At 38.7% G+C, this 8,275-nt stretch overlaps 1 pseudogene; it reads right to left on the bottom strand.

Moving 5' to 3' along the window:
- Positions 1-6,914: 6,914 nt before the first annotated feature.
- On the bottom strand, positions 6,915-8,029 carry LOC112838108 (OCIA domain-containing protein 1 pseudogene; annotated as a pseudogene).
- Between the last annotated feature and the right edge of the window lie 246 nt (positions 8,030-8,275).

The following is an 8,275-nucleotide window of genomic DNA, read 5'->3' as shown; positions in this document are numbered from 1 at the left end:
TCTAGAGGGGAGGTGGGTGGGGGGATGGGTTAGCCTGGTGATGGGTATTAAAGAGGGCACATACTGAATGGAGAACTGGATGTTATACACAAACAATGAATCATGGAACACTGCATCAAAAATGAATAACGTAACGTATGGTGATTAACGTAATAAAAAAAAAATACATAGAAAAGTAATCCTACCACCTAGGTCTGTCCTCAGTTCTCTTGTTCCATTCCCTGGAGAGAGCCACTATTATCTTTCTGTGTGCACAGTCTTTCAGAGAAATTCTATATCCTACCTCTAGCTTTTCAGAAATATAAGCATTTCCCATGTTATTATATAAACTTCCTAAAAGTTGTTTTTAATAGCTGTGTGCTATTCTGTGAGTAAATGTGCTGTAGTTTTGACAAACATCCCCTTAATTGTTGGACATTGATTGTTGCTTCAATTACAAAAAAATTCCTTTTAGAAAAGTTTTAAATTCATGAAAAGAATAAAGCACCCATAATCCTAGTACCTGTTGACATTTTATTGTATTTCTAGTTTTTCTTTTGTAGTTTAAGAACTTCTCTAGTTCTTCTTCTTCTTTTTTTTAGAAGGCTCCACACCCAGCATGGAGCCCAATGTGTGGCTTGAACCCATGACCCTGAGATAAAGACATGAACTGAGATCAAGAGTCAGATGCTTAACTGACTGAGCCACACAGGTGCCCCTCTAGTTATACTTTTTATAGACACTTATTTTTACTACAGTCTAATACTTCCTACAGAGTTTGGATTTTTTTTTCCTTATGTAACTTTACAGTGTGAGCATGCCCCAAGTGATCAAAATCTTCCATCCCTTTCTCTTCTGCTGCAGTGAGCACATCGAGGAATGAAAACCAGTGAGGCCATAATGGGGATTGGCTTGAACATGGTCTATATTTTTAAAAATCCTTAAAACGTAAATCAATTGCCAACTTTATCTTTTAAGATTACTCTCAGTAAGAAATTACTTTGACAGGAGAGGGGCAATATGGCAGAATAGGAACATCCTGAGCTTACCTTGTCCCGTGGATACCCTGAGGCAACAGTTACATCTATGCAACTAACACTGAAAACAATGCAAAGACTGGCAGGACAGATCTTCCACAGCTAGTCAGAGAGAAAAGACCACATCAGAAAGGGTAGGAGGAGTGGAGAGGACATTGGGATCCAAACCCTCAGCACAACTAATCACAAATAGGAGGGACACCACAAGCACAGAGGAGGTAGAGGATCAGAACCCACATTAGGTACCCCTAGCTGTGGGGTTCCTCACTGGGCAAAAAAATTCCCATAACTCTGGCTTTGAAAATCAGTGGGGCTTAACTTTGGTAGCTTTAGAAATTGGCAGGGCTTAGCTCCAGGAGAGCTAGAGGTGATAGGAAACTGAGTCTGCACCCTTAAGGAACCAGAATGATAAATAACTTGGTGGGAGACACAACATAGAGCAGCAGTTTGAAAAGTGCCTGGGGATATATGTGAAGGAGATTTATTAACTAATCTTAAGGCATGTGGTGGAGGGGCAGGGATCTGCAGAAGATTTCTCTGGGAACAAAAGTGCTAGTGGGTGCCATTTTTCTTGCCCTACCACCAGCTTTGTCAGTGGCTGGCAGGAGCCAATTCTAAGACCCTCCATCTAAGTTTTTGGCACCATGTGCCCCACGCTGGCATTCCCCTGCAGACCTGTCCCAACCCAACACACCCACTGGGGCAGGTATCCCTCCAAAGCAGTTCCTACCCCACCCAGTCATCCTGCCAAAGCAAGTGGCCCCAACTAGGATCAGCATCACTCCAAAACAAGCCCTGCACTGAGGAGGTGGGGGGCGATAATACCACACAATAGCATGTATTCAGTTCCTGCAAGAAAGACTTTTCTCTGGCTGTGCAAGGAGAAAGTCCTGCCCTGTGGTGCACATGCAGCTGCCACAGAGGTTAAGTGCAAACAGGTAGGCCGAACGCCAGCCCACCCATCAGTGAGCCCCTGGTGGTCACAGCCAGGCCTCACATTATCATGAAGAGCAAATCATGCCAATGTGCCCATAGAAGATGAAGTGGGTCACAGTAGCCAGTTGGGCTGAAGGCCACACCCGTCTACCAGTATGTCCATCGCAACTGTGGCTCAGCCACACAGTAGTGGGCACAGAACCCACATATAGAATATCCTTAGATGCCTGGTCCTAGTGACCAGGGGGGATTGCAGTGTAAGAAACCACAGGACTCCTTCTTCAAAAGACCACTACTTTGAAGACCAGGAGACTCTGGTAACCTACCTAATACACAGAGAAAACCAGAGAGAAATAGACAAAACGAGGAGACAGAAAATATGTTTCAAATGAAGGAACAAGGCAAAATCACAGAGAAAGAGCTAAACAAAATGAAGACAAAAAAATATGATAAACACTTCAAAGTAACTGTTATAAAGATACTCACCGGACTAAAGAAAAGAGTGGATAATCTTAGAATTTCTTTTTTTAATTTAATTTTGTTATGTTAGTCACCATACAATACATTATTAGTTTTTGATGTAGTGATCCACGATTCATTGTTTTCATATAACACCCAGTGCTCCATGCAGTATGTGCCCTCCTTAATACCCATCACCGGGCTAACCCATCCCCCCACCCCCTCCCCTCTAAAACCCTCAATTTGTTTCTCAGAGTCCACAGTCTCTCATGGTTTGTCTCCCCCTCTGAACCCCCCCTTCATTTTTCCCTTCCTTCTCCTAATGTCCTCCACGCTGTTCCTTATGTTCCACAAATAAGTGAAACCATATGATAATTGACTTTCTCTGCTCGACTTATTTCACTTAGCATCATCTCCTCCAGTCCCATCCATGTTGATGTAAAAGTTGGGTATTCATCCTTTCTGATGGCTGAGTAATCTTCCATTGTGTATATGGACCACATCTTCTTTATCCATTCATCTGTTGAAGGGCATCTCGGCTCTTTCCAGAGTTTGGCTATTGTGGACATTGCTGCTATGAACATTGGGGTGCATATGGCCCTTCTTTTCACTACATCTGTGTCTTTGGGGTAAATACCCAGGAGTGCAATTGCTGGGTCATAGGGTAGCTCTATTTTTAATTTTTTGAGGCACCTCCACACTGTTTTCCAAAGTGGCTGTACCAACTTGCATTCCCACCAACAGCATAAGAGGGTTCCCCTTTCTCCACACACTCTCCAACATTTGTTGTTTCTTGCCTTGTCCGTTTTTGCCATTCTAACTGGTGTAAGGTGGTATCTCAATGTGGTTTTGATTTGAATTTCCCTGATGGCTAATGATGATGAACATTTTTTCATGTGTCTGTTAGCCATTTGTATGTCTTCTTTGTTCATGTCTTCTGCCCATTTTTTGACTTTGTTTTTTTGGGTGTTGAGCTTGAGAAGCTCTTTATAGATCTTGGAAATCAGTGCTTTGTCTGTAGTGTCATTTGCAAATATCTTCTCCCATTCTGTGGATTGCCTCTTTGTTTTGTTGACTGTTTCCTTTGCTGTGCAGAAGCTTTTTATCTTGATGAAGTCCCAAAAGTTCTAAAAGAAATTAGAGAAATGATTCCATTTACAATAGCACCAAAAACCATAAGATACCTCGGAATAAACCTAACCAAAGAGGTAAAGGATCTATACTCTAGGAACTACAGAACACTTATGAAAGAAATTGAAGATGACACAAAAAGATGGAAAAACATTCCATGTTCATGGATCGGAATAAACATTGTTAAAAATGTCTACGCTACCCAGAGCAATCTATACCTTCAACACCATCCCGATCCAAGTTCCAATGACATTTTTCAAAGTGCTGGAACAATCTTAAAATTTGTATGGAATCAGAAAAGACCCCAAATCACCAAGGAAAGGTTGAAAAAGAAAAACAAAGCTGGGGGCATCACGTTGCCCGATTTCAAGCTATATTACAAAGCAGTGATCACCAAGACAGCATGGTACTGGCACAAAAACAGACATATAGACCAATGGAACAGAACAGAGAGCCCAGATATGGACCCTCAACTCTATGGTCAAATAATCTTTGACAAAACAGGAAAAAATATGCAATGGAAAAAAAGTCTCTTCAATAAATGGTGCTGGGAAAATTGGACAGCTATATACAAAAGAATGAAACTCGACCATTCTCTAACACCATACACAAAGATAAACTCAAAATGGATGAAAGACCTCAATGTGAGACAGGAATCCATCAAAATCCTAGAGGAGAACATAGGCAGTAACCTCTTTGACATCGGCCACAGCAGTTTCTTTCAAGATACATCTCCAAAGGTTAGTGAATCAAAAACTTAGAATTTCAACAAAAGTTTCAAAAATTAAAAAACCAACCAGTCAGCGGCACCTGGGTGGCTCAGTCAGTTAAGTGTCTGACTCCCGATTTCAGCTCAGGTCATGATCTCAGGGTCGTGGGATTGAGTCCCACATCAGGCTCCACACTGGGTGTGGAGACTGCTTAAGATTCTCCCTCTCCCACTGCCCCTCCTCCCACTCGCATGCTTTCTTTTTCTAAAAAAACCAAACAACCCGCCCCCCCCATTCCAAACAGTCAGACCTGAAGAATACAATAAGTAAAATGTAAAACACATTAAGGGAATCAACAGTAGGTTAGAGGGTACAAAAGAACAGATCAGTGGTCTGGAAGACAGGATAATGGAAAGAAAACAAGCTGAACAGCAGAAAGAAAAAATAACAAAAAATGAGAATAGGTTAAGGAACCATTATGACATCAAGCATAACATTCACATCATAGGGATAGTGGAAGGAGAAAAAGGAAGAAGGGTGCAGAAAATTATTAGAGGAAATAACAGCTGAAATCTTCCCTAATCTGTGGAAGAAACATACATCCAGGTCTAGGAAGCAAAGATATAAACTTAAGGAGATCCACACCAAATCACATGATAATAATGAAAAAAATTAAAGATAGAATCTTAAAAGCTGTAAGAGAAAAGAAAACAGTTACATAGAAGGAAAATTCCATAAGGCTACCAGGTAATTTTTCAGCAAAAAATATTGTGGATCAGAAGGTAATGGCATGATATATTCAAACTGCTGAAAGGAAAAAAACCCACAACCAAGAATACTCTAACTAGCAAGATTACTATTCAGAATCGAAGGAGAGATGAAGAGTTTCCCAGACAAAAGTTAACAGAGTTCATCACCATTAAACCAGCATACAAGAAAATGTTAAAAGGCATTAAGTGGAAAGAAAAGGCCATAGCTGGAATAAAATTATGAAAGGAAAAAATTTCACTGGTAAAAGCAAACATATAGATAAGGTAGTTTAATCACTTATAGAGCTACTATGAAGGTCAAAACACAAAAGTAGTAAAATCGTTTTTTTTTTTTTACAAAAATTAGTCAAGGGATATGAACAATAAAAAATGTAAAATATGACATTATATACATAAAACATGGAAGGGGTAAAAATATAGTGCTTTTAGGATGTATGTGAACTTAATATAGTCTGCTATACACATAAGATGTTATATATGAACCCAATGATAACCACAAACTAAAAGCTGTAATTGATATACAAAAATAAAAAGAAAGTAATGCAAGCATTGCAATAAATACATTAAACCACAAGGGAAGACAGCAAGAAGAAAAAAAAAAACCAAGAAGAACTACAAAAACAACCAGAAAAAAATAAAAAAAGCAATAATATATACTTATCAGTGATTACATTAAATGTAAATAGCTTATATGCTCCAATCAAAAGACATAGGGTGACTGAAGAGATGAAAAAACAAGACCCATCTGTGAGTTTTACAAAAGACTCAATTTAACCTAAAGCACATACAGACTGAAGTTGAAGGGATGGAAAAAAGACATTCCATATAAGTAAAAGTGTGTGTGTGGGGGAAGCTAGGGTAGTTATACTTCTATCAGAAAAAAAAAAAGTGCTTTAAAACAAAGACTGAATCAAGAGACAAAGAAAGGCATTACCTGATGATAAAGGGATCAATCCAACAAGAGAATATAATAATTATAAATATCTATGCACCCAATATCGGAGCATCTAAATACATAAAGCAAACATTAATAGATATAAAAGGAGAAATTGACAGTAATACAGTAACAGTAGAGGACTTTCACACCACACCTACATCAATGGAGAGATCATTTTGACAGAAAAATCAATAAAAAAACAGGCTTTGAATGACACATTAGACCTGATGGACCTAACAAATATATACAGAATATTCCATCCCCCCAAAACCAGAATACACATTCTTTTCTAGTGCACATGGAATATTTTCCAGAATAGATGATGTTAGGTCACAAAATGGGTCTCAATAACTTTAAGAAGACTGAAATCATATCAAGTATGTTTTCTGACCATAATAGTATGAGACCAGAAATCAATTATAAGAAAAAAAAAAAAAAAAACTGGAAAAGAACACACTCACATAGAGGATAAATAATATGCTACTAAACAACCAATGGTTTAATGAAGAAATCGAAGAAATAAACACATGAAGACAATTGAAAATGGAAACACAATGCTGCAAAATCTTTGGGATGCAGCAAAAGCAGTTCTAAGAAAGAAGTTTATAGTGATACAGGCCTATGTACCTCAAGAAACAAGAAAAAAATCTAATAAATAATCTAAACTTACACCTAAAGGAACTAGAAAAGAAGAACAAACAAAGCCCAAGGTTGGTAGAAGGAAGGCAATAATAAAGAATAGAACATAAATAAATACAATAGAGACTAAAAGAATACAAGGGGTGCCTGGGTGGCTCAGTAGGTTAAGCATTTTTTTTTTTTTTGCATGTTCCTTTATGTTTTATTGATCACAAACATTAATAAGTGAATACAGCAAACACTGGAGAAAGGCTTTTTAATAATTTTTGGATGTAAACTTAACACTTAAAATTATGCTTGCTCCCCCCCACCCACCCCAATTCAAAATGCACTTATTTTTATATATGCTGATCCTAGAGTAGACAATCTCTTTGTAGTTTCATAAGAGAGTATCCTTACCCTGTAACTTAAAACGATTTCACAAACTATATGTGATCATGGTATAATATCATCATTCATACAGTTCCTCAAGGTGAATACATTCACACAACATTCACATTAAAATCTGTGTTTTTAAACATCATTTTAATAAGCCAAACCACAAGAACCCAGGTTCTAGTTTTAAATGTGTTTATGAAGACTGCTGCTGAGCTCAAAGCATGCAGATATTCATGACCACCTAGATGAAGCTGGATATTGAAACACCTTCAGTAGGTCCAATGATGCAATTTTTCACTCATCCCAAGTATATCCATATTTGTTTACTTTGACTTCTTTTTTTGGCATTCTTTCCTGCATAGGCCTGAATGAGGGGTCAGTCTTATGTGTTAAAGTTACTTCATATGACTCTCTGTTCTTATTCCTTAATTCCTCATATGTAATATTTTTTCTCTTAGGACTTTCTTCAGGGTTGGGATCAGGTCCTTGGGCGATATGATCAGTAATACCAGTGGGAGTAGATTCAGTCATAGAAGCACTGAATGGAATTGGCTCATAATGAGGAAGCATCTCTTTTCCTATGTTGTCTGCGGCTGGCGACGTCACAAAAGATGAATGACCACCGAAATTTGAGTCATATTTTGACTTCTGAGAATAGTGCCCAGATGATGAAGATAGCCGTGCCTGTCCTGAGCGTAAAGCTTCTCCCAGAGGGGAATTCTCAAGATTTCTGAACTTCTCTTGGCAAGTTTTCACGTAAGAAAGCTTTCCAGCAAAGTATCCCATGATACAAGCAAATATAAGTTTAGGGATGGAACCATATTTGGGATGACTTGAAAGGATTCCTTTACTAATTAATCCTTGAGTAATCAACATACTTGTTGCAGCCAAAGGAACAGATCTGAACCAGAAGCTTTCATCATTGCACTCTGCAAAGACTCTTCTTTCTTCTTCTGTTGGAATGTAATCAGCCCCTATGTGGGGAATTGGTCTTGGAACTTCTGCATTCGGCTCTCAAAAATCAGCCCTCCCATTCATTTTTCCCAAATGCGGGCTCAAAATGACCGCGACCCGGAAGCAATGGCGACCTACGGAAGGAAATGACATCAAGCTAAGCATCTGACTCTTAATTTCAGGTCAGGTCATGATATCAGGGTCCTGAGATCGAGCCCTGTGTCAGGCTCCATGCTCAGTGTGGAGTCTGCTTGGGTTTCTCCCTCTCCCCTCTCCCCTTCCCCCACTCATGCATGCTTTCTAAAATAAAAAGAAATAACAAATAGATAAAAGAATACAAAAGAT

Source organism: Callorhinus ursinus, unplaced genomic scaffold (genome assembly GCF_003265705.2).
Source record: "Callorhinus ursinus isolate GAN/ISIS: 27379988/994484 unplaced genomic scaffold, GSC_fseal_2.0 scaffold26, whole genome shotgun sequence".
Classification (NCBI taxonomy): domain Eukaryota; kingdom Metazoa; phylum Chordata; class Mammalia; order Carnivora; family Otariidae; genus Callorhinus; species Callorhinus ursinus.
The sequence above is the reverse complement of the archived record's forward strand: the minus strand, read 5'-3'. Positions and strand labels throughout refer to the sequence as shown.